We start from the raw sequence: 19,572 nt of genomic DNA on the forward strand, positions 1-19,572 counted from the left end.
AATCAAAGACAGGTGCTGGTGCCAGAGGAAAGGCAGCAAGGAGAGCTGAAGCTTAAGAGCATGAGGCTGACACAGAAGAACAGCAAGAAGATGAGGAAGACTATCTGGGATACATCCCAGCAGCCACAGCTTCCTCGGAGGAGACATGCATTGGTCTCCCAGGATATAAAAGTTTCCCTGGGACACAAAAGTCCCGGAAGTAAATAGTGTGACCTTCTGTACACCCTAGTAGCTGCAAACAACAGAATCAACCAGGAATCAGGTGGGAGACTACAAACCAAACCTAATAATCCTTCACATGCTGCCTTGTAGGACACCCCACACTAATTAAAAGAGGTCAATGAATAAATCCTTGATCCATTTCTGGAATGGCTTGCTCCAACAGTTCTCTGTGGCTTGCAGCTCACTCCGACAATTTTGTGAGGACATGGAATTTATTGTGGAACTGCTCAGCTGAGCGGGGATTCTCACACCTGATGAATATAACTTGAACCAACTTCTGTTGCACTCTTCTTCCTAACAGCTTCCTAAAAGCTCTCTGGCTTCCCCTGGCAAATAGAATCTAGATCCTGGCATGTTTCTCACTGATGGGATTGTCCAGGTTTCGTTTTCGCTCTCCCCACTTGTCTGCAGCTTCTTCCACCTTCATGGCAGCTGTGGTGTGTGTGTTATTGCTGTCTGGCTGTCACGGAGAGTGTGCCTTTAAAGTATCCACGCTCTTCTTGGAATGGAAGTGTCTGAACCCGCACTCAGTTGAGTGTAGTTTCATCAGGAACTGTGCAGCTCCCAGTTTAACATGTTTCCCAGTGTAAGCCCCCCCAATCCTGTTTTAAAGGCCTTTTTGGCTAATTTCACAACTTTTTTTTGCGAAGGTCTCAAATGGCATTGGTGCCAAGGACAACAATTGTTTAGAGTTTTGAAAATGAGTGAAATTCAATTTCTAGGCAATTGTTTCAGCCAGGAGGTAAGTGAACTTTATGCCTTTTTAATCCACTGTCACTTTTCCCTTTTCAAAAACTTGAGCTCTAATTCCTTCCAGTAGGATGGCATTTTACAGCATAATTGATAGATTTCACGCAATGGGAATTAGTGCCGACACAGTTATAGTGCACACAACACACAGATAAATGCAAACCCCTTATCCTTTTTTCATTTTGATTAAAACTGCAGGGAAAAATCATTGCTATGATTAGGGAACAGATTTTTCAGTGATACAACCATACATGTAAGTAGTTGCTAAATATGCATCCTAAGACTGGAAAGGAACAGATCATTGAAACAGAGAACTCAGCAGTGGAAATTTGTATTCACTTTTGCACCATTCACTCACACAGTTAGCACTGAAGGTTACCATGGAAGGTTAGTTTGGCTCAGTTTGAATTAGTAGAATTTGTTCTCACTGGAACCTAGTTTACCCTTTCATTATAAAGAGGAGTAGTGTGCTGCCAACTGAGGCATCAAGGAGACAGTTGCCCCATGTTATCTGACAGCTGAACAAAGCAAGCAGATACATGATGTGATGTTGTTTGACCAATGCAAAGAACTCACACCATGGGTCACTCCAGGGCACAGTTTATTGGAGCAAATTTGAAGTCTCCCAGACATTACACTGCTCATAATAGGGGTTTGTGAAGATAGTAGATTTTATTCTTTTGTTGTTTAGTGCCAATATTACCGCCAAAATGTAGAAAGATGAATCCACATAAATGTTTGGTGAACTAGGTTAAAGCTGAACCAATTTGAATTTATTCGATTTGGATCCATTTCGATGCAATTAAGCCATTTATTTTAAAGGTTTCAAGTATGGCAGAAAAACACCCGTTTGAAAATCAAGATAGTTTATATCGCGTTGTAAGTTTATCTTGTATATGATGAATAGTGGCCATCTGTCAGGAAATTGTGGCTCAAATTTCATTTTAATTCTTCAAATACATTGAGACTTGTATCACTGCTCTTTGGTGGTCTTGTCAGTCCTGTACCAGGCAGTCCTGTAACAGTCAACAACTACAGCTGGCATTTATGTAGCACCTTTTGTCCAGGAATCCATCCCAAAGTGCTTCATAGAAGTATAATCAGATAAAAGGTGATACAGAGGTGAGAAAGGGGGAATTTGGACAGGTAAATAAATTTGGTCAGTAGTTTTAGAAAGAACAAAGAGACGAAGGGAAATTTGAGGAGGAAGTTTAGACCTCATTTTTAGTTGAAGGCATGGATGTTAAAATACCTGAGATGATATGATTGAAAATGCACAAGAGGTAAGAGGCAAAGAGTCATAGAGAGATACAGCACAGAAACAAGCCCTTCAGCCTATCAAGACTTTGTCAATCACCAAGCATTGAGTTTGTCTCTAATCCTACCCCAGCCATTTTATTCTCATTCCCACAATCTCATCAACTCACCACCCTCCACCCGCCCCCCCCCCACCCCACTATTCATCTACACAATTAACCTACCAAGCTGGACATTTTTGGGATGTGCAAGGAAACTGGAGCACCTGGCTAAAACCCATGTAATCACAGGAAAGAGAAATAAAGTAGTCTTTGGTTTGGGGTCAAGTCCCACTCAAGAGACTTGAGCATAAAATCTAGGCTGCTTCTCAAATGGAGGACTGAGGGGGCACTGCACTGTCAGAAATGTTGTCTTTCAGATGAGAAATTAAACCAAGACTTCACCTCAAGTGTATCCAAAAGGTTCACTGCAAAAAAACACAGTTGTCACACCAGGTGTCCTGATCAATATCAACAAACAATATGCTGAAGGAACTCACCAGGTCAGGCAACATCTGTAAAGAGAAATGGACAGCTGAAGTTTCAGATAAAGGGTCTCGACCTGAGACGTCAACTGTCCATTTCCCTGCACAGATGCTGCCTGACCCTCTGAGTTCCTCCAGCATATTGTTCGTTGCTCCAGATTCAAACATCTGCAGTCTCTTGTGTCTACTGATCAATATATAGCCCTAATATGGCACTATCAAAGAAGTACAGAGTATCGAGTTTCATTGCTCTTTGTGGGATCTTATTATGCAAAAATCAGCAACCACATTCCTTGTTTTGAAACAATGTCTGCACTTTAAAAGCATGTTACTGGCTTTAAAGTGCTTTGGGACATTCTGTGATTTTTAAATGCAATCTTTCTTTTCAGAAAACACAGCAATGTTGAAAATCACTATTACATCTGGAAGCAGTGAATAAATAGACTTGGGTCCAGGAAAGAGGACATATTTTTTCTATCTATGCTCCAGACAGCAGCCAAATAAAACTGTGATGCCCAGAGCCCAAATTCTCAAGTTCATATGAGCTATTGACTTGCAGCTGAGCACTGGATTGTGGAATCTTTGAGTCTCTTCAACACCCTGGCTGTCCGTGGTGGCAATATTGCTCTTCCATCCATCTACCCTCTGCAAAATCTAGCAACTCAAGGAAAAGAAACATCTCCCAAGATCTCAGTAATATTTCTCACCATCATTTAATGTCAATCACACCCTTCTGGACCCACACACTTGATCTCCAGAAATGCAATCTCTCTCTGCTGAAGTTCAAAATGTTGCTCACAGGAAGTCACCAATAAGCTTCAAGTGAAAGCTTCAATTCAAGAAGTCCCTGATTTTGTTCTTCAGCCCATGAGATGGGCATCTCTGAACCTCATGCCAATAGCTGATGTGGATTCATGATAATCAAATGGATAAAAGAAAATAGAAACTTCTCAAGTGCGTTTGTGGTTGTCAAGAACAGACAATTGAAAACATGACAACTTATTGTCCAATCCATAAACATGAAACAGTATCACAGTGCAGTCCTGAAGCTGTCATCTGACTTAATTATCTATCTTAAACAGAAGCCCATATGTTCCACTTATAAGCCATCACCATGTTTACAACTCCCAATGGAGTCCATCAGGGCAGGGCAGTCCCTACCTGCCTCTGGTGGTATGGTCCTGTGATAGTTTCCACGAAATGACAGATTTTATCACCGCCAGGAGTTGGCTATTTTGTGCTATCAAAAGTTGAAGCCATTTTCTTCTACATAAGCCACCAAGTCAAATTGCTTCCCATGCTCTTTAACATTCCTTCTTTGCACAACAACTGGCTAATTCCCTTCAAGAAGATTCTGTAGGTTCTGCTGCAGCAGAATTGTTTCTAATGTCCTTGTTAATTGTTTTCATGCTCAGTTCAGTGACTGCATGAAAGAAATTATCGTTATAAGTTATATCAAAATCCTCCTCTATCCTGCATCACACTTTCAGCCTTGTATCATTCACAAGTTTAGAAATGTTACCTTTCACACCCGTGTCTAAGTCATTAATACAAAACAAAAAAAAGGAGTGACCCCAGCACTGACCCTTAGGTACATTACCATGTACCATCCTCCAGTCCCAAAACCACATCATTCATGACATCACTAAAGTCTTGCACCATTTGAGACAGAGATCAGGAGGAATTTCTTCTCTCAGAAGACTGTGAGTCATGGAAGTTCTCTTCCCCAGGAAATTCTGGCTGCTGAATCATGTTCAATGTTGAGGCAGAAAGATTTATAACAGCATGAGGACAGGGAATTATAAAACTTAGCAGTAAAATGGAGCTGAGGTGAAAGGTCATATCAGCCATGGTCTTGTTGAATGATGGACCAGGCTTGAGGGCCTAACCCTGATTCTATTTCATGTTCTTATGTTTTTGTATTAGATCAAATTCTTTCTTCATTCCACTCAACCCTTCCTTTGCCTTCATCTTTATTTTCATTCTTTTCCAACAGGTAAACCAAGAATTCCTGCCCATTTTCAAAATTGTAATTTGTACGACCTAAAACTATGGCAGTCAAGATTTTTGTCCAATGTAAAATATTACTGTGATAACATCAAGGATTAATCCATTAATGAACTACACCTGATTGACTGATGGTTGCACATGGGAGGGCTGAACGTTGATGTTGTATCTCATGGTTTCAGGTCAAATTAGGCTTATCTGTCCTTCATGTTCCTCTCAATCTCATGTCTCTCTCGCCACCTCAACTCAGAACTGTTGAGGAGTATTACTTTATAAGAAAATTTCTCATGAAGCAATGGCACAGAATGTATACCAACAAGAGTAGCTTAATAAGACCACCAATAACAAAGCTTCACTCCCAATTCCTCATTCCCTTTCAACCATTTGTAGACCTGTTCCCTAATGCCTTTGCTTATGAGGTCACCCCACCATTTCCCTAACCCTGTTCAACCACTCCTTTCCCAATAAAATTTGCTCCAATTCTCCCATTCATACCCAAAAGCACTGATTTTATTGGAAAACATGGGGATATTAAACCTAAGAATAGTCAGATGCAAGCTCAAAATTAGCTAAAAGTGTGGCAAATTGACTGTCTATTATTTTCAAGGTCAATTTACTTCTACAATATGTTTTAATGTAGAAAAGCCATCCAAGGTGCTTCATTGAGGGAAAATCAAGTAAAAAGGCATAAAGCCAAAGAAGGATGAATCAGGAGTGACCAAATGCTTCATCAGAGAGAAGCAAAGGGGGAATTCCAGATAGATGAAGGCATTGTTGTTGATGGTGCAGTGAAGAGAAGGCAACATATCAATGGTAGAATCATAGGACCTGAGAGTTGGGGAGTTAAAGAACCTGACATAGCTAACACGAGGGGACATAATTTTAAGGTGATTGGAGGAAGGTATAAGGGGGATGTCAGGGTTAAGTTTTTTTACACAGATAGTGGTGGGTGCATGGAATGCACTGCCTGTAGAGGTTGTGGGGGCAGATACATTAGGGACATTTAAGAGACGCTTAGATAGCCACATGGATGATAGAAAAATAGGGAGCTATGCGGGAGGGAAGGGTTACAAAGATCTTAGAGCAGGATAACATGTCGGCACAACATTGTGGGCCGAAGGGCCTGTACTGTGCTGTAGTGCTCTATGTTCTATAGGTAGGGAGGAACGAGGGCTGATATATATTAAACTGTAAATCAGAATTTAAATTTTAGGGATGGGGGAAAAGGATGTTGTTCAGTGAGATCAAGAGTGATGAATACACAGAAGTTGATTACGTAAGGAAGCAGGTTGCTTTGTTTTTGATGCTCATGGCCTTAACTAGGAATTCTGGTGACAGAGAGAGAGCATACGTTTCAGAAGTAGCTCATATTTCAAGAAATATGGCTACCTGAAAAATAGTGAAGGAGTAAGATGTCTTGCAACCTCATTCAACCTTAAAATACACCTGGGCAGACTGACAGTCACTGCAGGTGGAGCAAGATAAAAGTACCAGGGAAAAATGAAGCTAAAACATAAATATATGAAGTAAGAACTATGGCAAGTTAGTGATGCAAAAAAAAAGAAAATGATGGAAATACTCAGCATGGCCTCTTAGATAGCAACATGAATGATAGAAAAATGGAAGACTATGTGGGAGGGAAGGGTTAGATAGATCTTAGAGCAGGATAAAATGTCGGCACAACATCATGGGCTGAAGGGCCTGTACTGTGCTGTAATGTTCTATGTCAGGCGGCATCTGGGAGAAAGAAAGACCTTGACCTTTCAATTCAATATCCTTTCATCAGTTTGCATAATACTCCATGACAAGTGTACAAGAAGGGTTGCCCTATTTGGCACTTCAAAGCACTTTTCCCAAAGTATTGCAGTACACTATAATTGCATGTGGTGATGGCTAACCAACAGACTACCAAGCACCCAGAAGCCCTGGGCACAGAAGCTGGACAGGGTAACATTCCACAGTTAAAGTTGGACTATTCAGTATCTGAGATTCCCATGGCCCAATCTCAGAAACAGTAAACCAGACATGTTTCTGTTAGTAATGTTAACTCATTACTGCATGCCACAAATATAGTCGGTCAACCTCCTCCTCATTAACAGCTCAGCCATGACAAGCTCTCGCATAATCACATGGTTACCTCATCATATCATTACAGCTCACCCATACCACAACAGAGTCTACTTTAAAGATGTTATCTACAATTGATAAAACGGGTACATTCATTTTTTGAGATCATCATGCCTCAGATATTTCAAACACAAGCCACTGCATAAGGCTATGCAGGATTTTTTTCATTTAATGAAAACAATGGGCAGAAAATCATCTGCCAGCTTTCACATCCAACTCCCAACAGCCAGTCCTGGCAGAAGAACCTAAAAAGAAAAAGCACAGATTCCTGGAAACTATTTCAGATTCACTTGGCTGTAGATCAAGAATTGTGCTGTGGAACTTGTGGTACGATATATATATGCAGATGTCTCTCGATCTCACAATACAAGTGCCCAATGGAAAACCATTCACTCAGGTATCCATTGCACTAATAACTTAGCTTTCTCATGACCTAACCAAAGCAACAGTGACCAAATCTACTCACGATAGGCTTCTAGTTTGTATCAGGTTGATAAACCATATCCATGGCTACTCCGGAACATTTTATGAAAGGAATGGCATTTACCATGAAGCAAGCACATTGTGTAAGTGAAGGTATTGCAGCTGCTGCTGATGGTGGTCCTCACTGACTATCCACATGATGCCCATAAAACAGGGTCCTCCAGGCCACTACTTAAAGTGATATCCCACACTCTGCCCAATAGGGCTTGAAGGTGAAGTTTGTTCACATTCTCTAACTGATAATGATGAGTTACTATATAAATCAGATACTACTGTAAGTGTAAAGTGGTTGAGAGAAATGCATGTTTGCCTCATCCGATTATCCCTGAATGACTAGCTCAGCTGTATCTGTTTTTACTTTTCTGGAGTGTCTCTTGCACATAATTCTCATCCTCTTATGGCAGCATAGAGTCTCAAGAGCTGACTCCACAAAGGCAAATTGCCATTAATCACAGGCAGAACTGATGTTTTTATTCTGTGCCAGATCTGGACATTAGTGCTGCATAACCAGCAATTTCACAGCCCGCCTCATATTCTAGATAAGGGTAAAGGTTACAACCGGCACTCTTGCCCATACGATATATTTGTCGATTAAATCATTCAGCCATTGGCTATGTATTCATGGTAATCTCCAAGCAGCATATTTATATAAAAATATGTAAAAAATTATAACTGTGGTGATGATCTCTCTTCCTCTCTCTCCCTCTCACACTCTCTCTCTCTCTTTCTCTTTCTCTCTCTCTCTCTTTCTCCCACACACACACACACACACACACACACACACACACACACACACGCTGCCTACAAGGGAGAAGTGGAAAGGGAGGTGCAGAAAGATAAGCTGGAGGAGGTAAACAATGGGGACAGGAAAAGCAGAAGAAGGGTGGGAGAGGTAACTGGGGAAGAGAAACCCAGTGAGGGTTTGGGACTAGTGTTTCAGGTTCTGTCAGAGGAGGAGTGGAAAGTTGGAAAGGTTAGATCTAGATGTGGGATAAAGAATAGGTTAGGTTACTAATGTGGTGGGGACCATTCAGAAGAGTTCCATGTAACTTTTGAGTGGAAGGGATTAAAGTTGCTTTGCAAAGTAGGACTAGGGCTTCTGTTTTACATGATTGCACATCAGTCAAGAAACTATATTTTGCCTGGTTAATGCCCCACTGAAATAAATATGTTCCACAAACAGTAGCTGCTTTGCTTTACATGTTACCATATTGATTAGTTCAGTTAATATGATCCTCATGCTACAACAATGAGACAATGTGCTAATAAATTCAATTTTAGATAAATGAATCAGCTTACAGAATAGGTGGCTAGAAATTGGATTTCACCTTTTTTGATGCACTGCGTATAACACCAGCAACAAATTGATTCCTTAAGAAAAGTTTGCAAAATTGGCTGCAAGGAAGTGTGCAACAGCATTGACATGGTTTCATGTAAAAAAAACTGCTTTAGTTGTGACCTGTGCAGGTCCCAACAAGACCACTCCCAAATACCACCACTTTGCTGCACAATATTCAGAGAAACATGTCAGCCTTTAAAAGCAGACTTCTCAAGGCAGGTGGACATCAGTTACACATGAGGGCTGCCATGGTTAAGAGAGAGGCTGGGGGGAGTATTAAGACAGACCACCACGGTTCCCTGAGAAAGACATTGAAGTGCTAGCAGATGAGATTCATACCAACGAGAACCCACATACACTGGAGCGATGTTGGAAAAATATGACATTGTTGGCTATGTCAAGGTGACCTCTATAGCACTACAAAGAATACAGCCCAAAGCTGTCTATTCTCTCTTGTTAGGACAACCCAGGAATTGGTCAAGTGAACCTCCTTTAGACTTCCTACAATGCTACTATATCTTGTTGAGATAAGGGGACCAAAACTGTTTTCTCTTCATGAGCAGAGGGACTCCTGAACACTCGCTGAATTAGTTCCTCTAACTCAGTATGCCAAAAAGTGCTCTTCATCGGTTTGAGCCCAGTCTGAGCACCTTGGGAGATGTGTGAGCAGATGCAGCAAGTTTTCAAACTACTTTTTGAATTGTCCCATTGTGAATCCAGTGGCCCTTTAAATACATCAAAATGTAGAACACAGCTGGCGACTGCCAAACATGAGTCTTTTTCTGGAGTTGGGAACTACAGTTTATGCATGGAAAACTTCAAATGTGCGTTGCTGAAAAAACGGCACTGGGAAAACCTTGAATGTAGAACCATGAATGTACATTGTCCCATTTCACCATTGCTATGATTTCACCAAGAAATGATCAATATTACAAAGATTTTGGATCGCAAGGTACTGAGGAAAACTATCATATCTGGGCAAAGTATTTCCTTTCCTAAACAAAATATATAGTTGACAGGTAGTGCATCCACTAAATTCGGTATAATAATTGAATAGAACACACAGCCAGATGTGACTAATGTTCTGAAAATGTCATAAATTAATCATACTAATCTGAGCCATCTCCAGATTTGGAGAGATGGGTTGAACCAGGTGCATGTCAAATGCAAACCTTTTGTGGTCAATTTATTTTACGGTTGTGAAGGCCTGCTGACAGTAACTGTCAAGCTCCAAATCTTTGGTTCAGCTCTCTGCCCACTGCTGAGTGCATTTATTTTGGATGAAGTGTGTTTAAAGAACCAGTAAATTTAAAATCTATCTTTGAAGGCCCTCAAAGTGCAGCATGCCCACCCAACGGTTCAGCAGATTTATCCACAATCTGTTCAGAATTAGCTAATTTCAGCCAGGACAACAGGTGAAGAACTACACATGGTGTTGATAACTGTAATGAAGGGAGGAGAAAGCCAATAAAAACTGTAGCTTTTTCCATGGCAACCCACATTCTGAAGGAGAGATGATATTGTCTGACTAGCCTTCTTTTGTACGATTTGTTATGTTGTGATGTTCAGATGGACATCAAGAGAGAACAGATGTAGGCACAGCTGTTATTCCCTAATGACAGAATATTCTGCCAACACGCATTGTCAGAACTCCAATGTGAAAAATAGCCGCATGATAGAGATGCTGGAGACGTCTGTCACTCATCAGGCTATACCTATAAAAAGGAAAATATGGGCAAATAGTAAGGTCTTAGAAACAACCAGTGAATGCAGCTTTCTGGTGATATTATCTGAGGTAGGAATTCCTTCTTTAGCTCCAGCTTTTCTTCAAATAGTGTCGATAGGATCTCTTCTATTTGTCTGATGAAGTGAAAAAAACTTTATTTAAAATCCTACCTGGAAGATGTCATGTTTACCCTATTGAAATATTAACTTAACCATCAAGTTTGCTCCTTTACTTGGAATTTATTACATTATTCATCAAATATCAAACAGATAAAAATTACTCATTTCATTGATAGAAGAGAAAGGTCAGTTCCTTAAATATACTAAATAATATAAGCATTGATGTGCAAATCCTACTTTAGTTTTAATTCCCTTCTATGGTGTGAGTATAGAGAAACAAAGGACTGCAGATGCTGGAATCTAGATGAAAAACATGATGATGCTGGAGGAACTCAACAGGCCAGGCGGCATCCGTGGAGAAAAGCAGGCGGTCAACGTTTTGGGTCATGACCCTTCTTCAGGACTGAAGATGGGAATAGGGGAAGCCCAATATATAGCAGAGAAAAACAGAGCAGTGACAGGTGGACAAAGGAGGGGAGGTGGGGTGGGCACAGGGCAGTGCTAAAATTATCATTTAATGGTCATCCCTGATAGGCCTTTAAAAAAATAGTACTGAGTTACCTTCTGGATGGGGTCTTCAGTGTCCATTACCAAGAGTGGCTGGGTAGCTCTACCACTGACCAAGCTTCCCAAGACCTGAAGGATAGAATTCCCAGATTTGGTCTGTGGCAAGTAATGAGCAAAACAACAAGAGGGATAAACCTACAGAATCTCATCCTCACCAATCTACCTATTGCAGATGCATCAATCTACAACAGTATTGGCAGAAATGAGAAATGCAAAATCCTTGTGAAATCAAAATCTAACTGAGAACACCCTCTACTATGTTATGCAGCACCACAATTGTTACGTATGAGATAGGCTCCTCAGGACAGTGTCTGAGGTTCAATATTCTTCAAAAGCTTTCCTTCCATTATTCTCTTCTCTGTTCCAACATTGTTCCTGATCTAAATTCTGGAGTTCTCTGCCCAACAGCCCTGTGGGAGCACATTTACCAGAATGATTGCAATGGACCATGTAAATTGTCCACCACCAACCCTGCAAAGCTAATTGGGGGTGGGCAATAATTTTTTGCCTTGCCTGCGATGCCCATGTCTTCAAAAAAATAATAAATGAATAAATAACACTGTTGTCCTTGTGATGACTTAAAGTATGAGTTCCAGGATTTCAGGCCACCATTGAGTGGTAAACCATACCCAAGTCAGGATGCTGTATGACTTGTGGAGCTTGAAAGTGGCAACGTTTCCGTGACACTGCTGCTTTTGCCCTTCACGGTGCCAGAGGTCACAGACTTGACATATGCTGCCAAGGAGTTGTTGCAGTGCATTTTGTAAATGCCACATACTGTGTCCACAGTGTGCTGTAGGTAGAGATGCTGAATGTTTAGAAGGTTTCAGGAAGGTGAGCTGCTTTGTTCCAAATTGTGTCAAGCTTCTTGAGCATTGAGCTGTGCTCATGTAGGCAAGTTGAGAGCATTCCATCAAGCTTCTGGTGTGCCTTGTACATGATGACCCAGCCTCTGGCGTCTATGGAATCTTAAACCACCAAAGGAGGTTATTTAGCCCCTCATCCAAGATAGATCATTGAAAGAATTAACCAATTAATTCCACCCCTTGATCTTTCCTTTTTTGTTTCTCCTTTTCCATTTCAATGAACAAATCCCTTTTAAAATGATTATTGAATCTGTTTCCACCAGCCTTTCAGCAAGTACATTCCAGTTGGCTGTACTGCAGTGCATGATTGTAAAGGGAAAGGTTCTCCAGATTCCCACTGGACACTTTCAATACCTCTAACAATAATTCACTAAAACTATTGACACAGTTTAAAAGGCAAAGAACAAAAAAACAAACTAAGCACTTGGGTTCATTTCTAAAGAGTTAGATTTCAAAAGCTGAGGTTACTTTCAATTTGCTTTGAGACTTGGTTTAGACCATACTTGGAATGCTGGTAATATAGTTCTGTTCTCAGTAACATAGCAATAGTATGGAGCTCTCATATCCAGGAAGAGAAGGACATACCAAGGGACCACAGAGATGTGGCAGTCGTAGAGTCATGGAGCCATACAGCACAGAAACAGGCCCTTCGGCCCAACTCGTCCATGCTGATCAAGATTCTCATCTAAGCTAGTACCATTTGCCCATGTTTGGCCCAGATCCCTCTGAAAATTTCCTATCCATGTACTGTCCAAGTGCCCTTTAAATGTTGTTAATGTACCTGCCTCAACCACTTCCTCTGGCAGCTCATTCCATATATTGACCACCCTCTGAGTGAAAAAGTTGCCCCTCAGGTTCCTATTAAATCTCTCCCCTCTCACCTTAAACCTATGCCCTCTAGTTCTTGATTCCCCAACCCTGGGAAAAAAACAGTGCGCATTGACCCATATAATTTTATACACATCTATTTCTATATATTTACATGTTTTATTCATATATGCATAACATAAAATATTATATATTATAATATAATATATAATTATATTACATATTATATTATTTTACCATTATATTTTATTTTATATGCATTTATATTTTACTCATATTTATTTAAATTACATGTAATAGACATAATTTTATATATTTGATAATTTTATAAATATTTATAATTTTATATTTTATTATATATTATAATGTGTAGCGACTCACCGTCCGAGCAAGCGAACCGGCTCAGCGGTTGGGTCGCACGTCGTCAGAGCGGCAAGGCCCAAGATGGTGTTAGGCCTTCGTCTTCCCCGAGCGACAGGGAGAACCCGCGCGTGGGAAAGGTTTGATGACGTAGCATATACGTCACTGCTGTTTGAAGTGGACGGGAACAGTCTCTCTCTTAAGAGGCCCGTGCAAGGCGGGAAAATAAACCAGTTCTTGTTCTGAAACCCTTCGATTAGTGTCTTGTTTTCACATCGCGGTAGCAGCCGCTACAAATGTATAATAAAATATAAAATAAATAAATAAATTTTGTGTGTGTGTGTGTGTGTGTGTGTGTGTGTGTGTGTGTGTGTGTGCACGCACGTGCGTGTGTATGTATGCATGTGTGTATATATACATATAAAATATATATACACATATATAGCACAATAGTCACGACAATCTTTGCTATAGGAGGCAAGTCCATTTGTGGTAACCACAGAGGGGTCCCTGCTGTCTGCCACAGAGAAAGTCATTGCCAGGGTCCTACTCAACCAGCTCTGCCAGTGTCTGAGGAGCTGCTCCCGCATTGCAGGTGGGTCACATCCATCTGGAAGCAGAGTGGACCTCATCTGCACTGCATGACTGCTCCAACAGAAATGCAAAAGGCAGCATCAACCTCAAAACATGGCTGTTTTTAATATCACAAATTCCTTTGACTCCCTCAGTCAAAAGTGATTGTGGAGTATCCTTCTCAAATTTGGCTGCCCTCAGATGTTCACCATTTTACATCTGCTTCATGGTGGCATGGAAGCTATGATATTAACCAATGGGTCCACCACAAACCCAATCTCAGTGCAGACTGGTGTTAAGCAGGTACATGTCATTGCCTAAGCACATTGTTCTACCTTTCTCACTATAGTGCTGTCCTTCACCTTCAATAAGTTTACCTGCTAGAATGGAACTAATCAACAGGACACATCATCTCCTCTCCAGAACCAAGGTTATGTCAACCTCTGCCAGTGAGCTACAATACACAAACAACACTTAGGTCTGTGCATGGTCAGAGACTGAGCTCCAAGCTATCACTGACTCATTAACTGAAGTATATGAAAGGTCAGATCTTACACTTAACATTTACAAAGCAAGGTTAATGGTGGATGGTGCCACCCCTCCTCAACTACCAACTCACCTGGCCTATCAAGTATTGCCACCCCTCCTTTGTAGAGTTAATGGATCACACATTGGACTCATTAGCCACTTCAGCATTCACAGAACAGGAGTGCAAGCAAATCATCCTCAGACTTGAGGAATAAGCTACAGGAGCAAAAAGGATTCACAAGGATAATACTGGAGCAGAGAAAATATGGCTGTAGGAAATGCTGAATAGTCTGTGTCTCTGGATAAAGACTGAGGGGTAATCTTAGATCAGTCAAGCCACACGTCCATTTCAGTGTCGTGTGTTTTGTGTAGTTCTGCATCTACACTTATATATCAGTTTAAAACTGACATAGTTGTCTTCCACAGCTCCAAATCTTTTCAATAACCTCTGTTGGATAGTTCCGCTTGGTATCACCTAGAGCAAAGGTCTTCCTGGTGTCTTGACCAATATTTGTTTCTCAACCAACAACACTAAAAAGGTTATCAGATCATTTCTGATTGCTTTTCGTAAGGCCTTTGAAAATCAGCTACAATACTCCCTATGATACAGGCATGACAGCACAAGCACTTCACTGACTTTCTAGCACCTTGAGACATCCTAAGATTGTGAAAGGTGCTACACAAATGTGCAAGCCTTTTTATTTCTTTTTTACATTCCTGCTAAGTCTATCAGATGGAGATGAATGCTGCTGCTCAGTAAGTTTTTCAATCAAGTTTGTCACTGATGTATAGTAATTTTAAAAGCAACTTTTATTTTACTTTTGCTGTTTGAGTGAGTCTTTGAATATGTCACTTCTTTTAAGAATTCACAAAGTTTTGAAAAGCAAACAATTCTACAGAATGTATTATTCAAAGTGATTTAGTGGTTCATTTGAGCTTTTGTTTTGGAGAACTTTTCACCAGCTGTTCAAATTGATTGCTAATGAGAGAAATCTGCTCTGTTAATAATTACCCTTAATTACCCAAGTCGTAATTTTACCGTGAAGGGTTCTATGGTCTATTGAGGCCTATTCAAAGTCAGCCAGCTTTGAAATCCTTTTCAAGTCTCAGTTTCATTTTTTTGGTACAAGATATTATTTTTAGTATAATATTTTACTTTGGCTTGGGACAATAATGAAACCTGTTCAATAACTTTAGATTTATGATATACAAGAGTTGCTTTCCACAGTCTGAGGACTATATTCCAGATATTCCAGTGCAGCAGCTTACAGGCTAGTCTATAAAACCATTGAAAGCTAGTTGCAACTTTTAGGTTTGCCTTAGCTGAGAACAGTTCTGGCCATTCCTTCAAGCAGAATTCACACAACAAATAGTAAAATAGTTAGAAGTTACAAGATAAATGGTAAGATTTGGAGAGGTATAGAGGAATAGAGGTAACTTGGACTCTACGTCCACAGATTCAGGACAGGTAGATGTGATGGTTAAAAAGAAAGGTGGGTTACTCGCCTTTATTGGTTGAGGAATAGAATATAAGAGCTGGGAATTATGTTAGAATTCCAATAGAACACTAATCAGACTGCAGATAGATTACTGAAAGAGTGGTGGAAGCTAAACCTCTCAGCACATGTAGGAAGTATCTAAATAAGCACTTGAAGAACTGAAACCTGCAAAAGTGTAGACCAGGAACTGGGAAGTGGGGTTAACCTAAATAGCTCTTATTTGGAGCCACAAGAGACTGCAGATTCTGGAACCTGAAGCAACTTAGAGGGTTGAGCAGCATCTGCTCGACCTGCTGGGTTCTTCCAGCAGATGGTCTGTAGCTTCTTTTTGGTTGGCATAGTCACAGTAGGCCAAAGGTTGTAAATTTCTATGATATGATTTGATTTTGTACGTCTTCCATCTTGGAATGCATAAAAGTATTATCCACTATTTAATTGTATGAGAGAACAATCCAGAAGTTTAACAATAGCTCTTTCACATTGAACTGGATGTTTGTTTTACTGTTACATAGGTCCTTATGCGCCCTTCAAAGAAGTGCATGAGAAGTGCTTACATTTCACATCCACATTGTAACACTCAAATCTGATGGGCCAAAAGCAGTTGCAGCGTAATCCTTTGATTGTGAGTGACCAACTCCTGCATCTGCAAAACCTTGAAACAGGAGACAAGCAGATAAATAAATTCTGTTACCTCAACTTTTCCCCTGGAAACCTTCAACACTGCTTTCAACCTTGACCCTCCCTATAAATCATTACAGAAAGCCTAACATTGTTGTATGTCACTAGCCATGTGCACGGCTCTTAGTGATTCATTATGGTTTGAAAAGTGAACATCATGAACAAAACCTCCAGAAATGAGAGAGTTCCAACCAAACGCCAGATCCCATTTTGGTTATTATCCTGACCTGGTGTCCTGTAACAATCTTAAGATTGCTCTGATGATCTCATTTCACAATATGGTAATAAAAAGAGGTCAACATCCTATGTTCTCAAAAGAGGCTAAAATTCCAACATCAGATAAATTGTACCCCAGCACATTAACCATCCTGGGAATGAATAACCCCAGCCATTTCAACATCCTCAGCTGCAATACCTGTACAAGAACCATCAAGTAAAAAATAAGCATAAGCATTAATGCTATAAGGTTAAATCAACTCCTATGTATATACTCATTAGCTCAGATATGGGTAAATTTCAGCAGCCTGCCCTGATTTTGCATTACTTATTTCATTTTACTTTCTTGGCTTCTTGCAACTTGAAAAACATGAAGCTCAATTGTACACTTCGTGCATCGTAGTGTTCTCCTCTCAGTCAGTTCCTAACCAGGAGAAGGGCAATGACGTTGACTTAATCCAATGCCAATGATGTTACAGAAAGCTGTAAAAACCGGACACCTCTCATCCATTTTGGGATCCCTGTTAGTCTTTGTCTCTCTCAAGTAGACCTAGGATAAAACAACTGATACTTATTCAACTAGTTTGGAACAGACAATAAACTTTAGTACTCCTCACATTAGCCTACCTAACTCCTAAACACAATATTAGCTTATGCCTTACTTTTAAAACTATTGGAATCCATTTTGTCCTAAGATGATCACTCTCAAAGTTGAATAAATGCACATCTGAAGGTGACATTAACTCACAGTTTTAGAGAAGTGGATGCAATCTCTCAAAATGTCAATCCCACATGAGATATCCTGATCATGATGATGGGCAAATATAGGCTTTGTAAATGAAGATCTGGACATACACAGTAATGTTCTGTTCCTTCTGTTGAAGATCAGTATGTGAAATGCCAGTGGGAGAAATCTGTCTGGTCGAGTGTATGACATTACTGGAGGCCAATCCAGAGAACGCACCCTCTGTCAATTAATGCTTGTTCTCCCATCCTAAAGTGGCAATCACTCCCTCTGACTCTTACTCCTTACTCATCAAGTCACATTCTTTCTTTTTATCATTGTCAAACAATGATCTTTAATCAGTTTTCCCCATTCTTTTCTCTTTAATACCATTACTCTTTTGATTCCAGTTGACTACATGCTTATTGTTTTCCATGTTCCTCTTGCTGTTCCCATCTCATTCTGGTAATGAGCAGATTTTGCCAAGGTCTCTCGCTCCACCACTCATTGGAGTGGAGGAGGCTGATGAGGGAATCTAATTGAGGTGTACAAAATCATGAAGGGCATAGATAGAGTGTCTAAAAACCAGAAGGCTTGGTTTAAGGAAAGGGGTAGCAGATTTAGAGGGGATCTCAGGAAGAATTTTTTCACCAAAAGAACGGTTGGAATATGGAACACACTGTCTGTGAGGATGGTGGAGGGAGAGACTCTGACTAAATTTTTCTGGATGAGCACTTGAGTTGCCAAGGCAGGAAGGCTACCTACGAATGCTGGAGAAAGAGATTAATATAGATGGGTGCTCGGTGATTGATGTGGATGTGGTGGTCTTAAGGACCTGTTCCTGTGCTGGCTTAGTCCATGATACAACACTCCTACTACTACTATGATATATTGAGAATGTTCTATACTGTAAACAAGGACTCTTGTTTTTTTTAAGTATTCTCCCCTATAACACAGTGTAATTGAGAAACTCTGACCTGAGCCATGAGGAATCAAATTTCATGAGGAATCACGGAGAAAGGGATAAGAGAGCCAGACAACAGGAATGGTTGTGTTGTTTGTTTTGAGCAGGTGCCTAGATCAGCGACTTCTCCATGTAAAGCACTAACGTTGAGATGTAAATGACCATATTATTCCATGGATAGTAATTTGTGATGGAAATGCACCATTGTTCATGCTAACTATTGGACATTTTTCCACTCAAAATGTTTAATTACAAAATAAGCTAAGTATCTGATTAATTTACACTTTTAGGAATAATATCAAAACTTTTTCAATTAGGCAGCTGCTTCAGAGACATGTTTGTATTGGTCCAGTTCATTTAGAGCTGGTGATTGTTCTGGAAGTTACTAAGTAAAAGTCCAGATAAAAGGTTTAACTGGAAGTGTATCAGTCTGACTTGAGCAGGAAGGAACTCACTGAGACTTTGCATTGCTATGAGTGGTGCCCTTATGTGGGGCTGGATGACAGCCATTGTGCTTGGCTGAATTTCCGCTGCTTGGATTTCTAATCGCTCTATCTTCTGCCAATGTTCAGACATACATTTGTTTAAATCCTTAAAAAGAACAAGGCAAATGAGAAACTACAATTTCCAATGGATCTGGTGTGCTGCATATCAATGCGATGGAATCTAAAGAGTCAGTTTACAAGAATGAGGTACTTCATTGTAACAAACCACCATTGAATTAAAAGCAAACACGTATTTCACTGTACAAGACATGTTAGCAGACCAACAACTTAGTAAAAAGGGAATGGTTAATGTAGGAATTGTTACCTGCAGCAAGACATCTATAAAATAAGTCAAAGTGGGGATGGGAATTCCCAGCCAGATCAATTGAACAGCAGTTTAAAGATGAGACACAGTTGCCTGAGGGGTCATTGTAATGTCTGTGCAGTTTGAGCTGACTTCTCATCTTGAGGGAAAATACAGACTTGACAACACTGGAGACAAAAGTAGTTCCCACTGCAGTGATGGCTAAAAGTAGTGAATAAGCCACAGATGTTTTATGTAACTGTAAAAAAAAGCAGAGCACCAACTTAATGCAATTTTCCCTCCCTTCATGTCCCCTCTCCTGATTAATGGCATTTGATGACGAAGGAGTTAACTATTTTGAATTTAAGGCAGGATTTCATTTGTTTCTGGATGAGAATACAGGCTTCAGCAAACACTGCTGTTAGTG

The sequence above is a fragment of the Pristis pectinata genome, chromosome 8 (assembly GCF_009764475.1).
Source record: "Pristis pectinata isolate sPriPec2 chromosome 8, sPriPec2.1.pri, whole genome shotgun sequence".
Lineage (NCBI taxonomy): Eukaryota > Metazoa > Chordata > Chondrichthyes > Rhinopristiformes > Pristidae > Pristis > Pristis pectinata.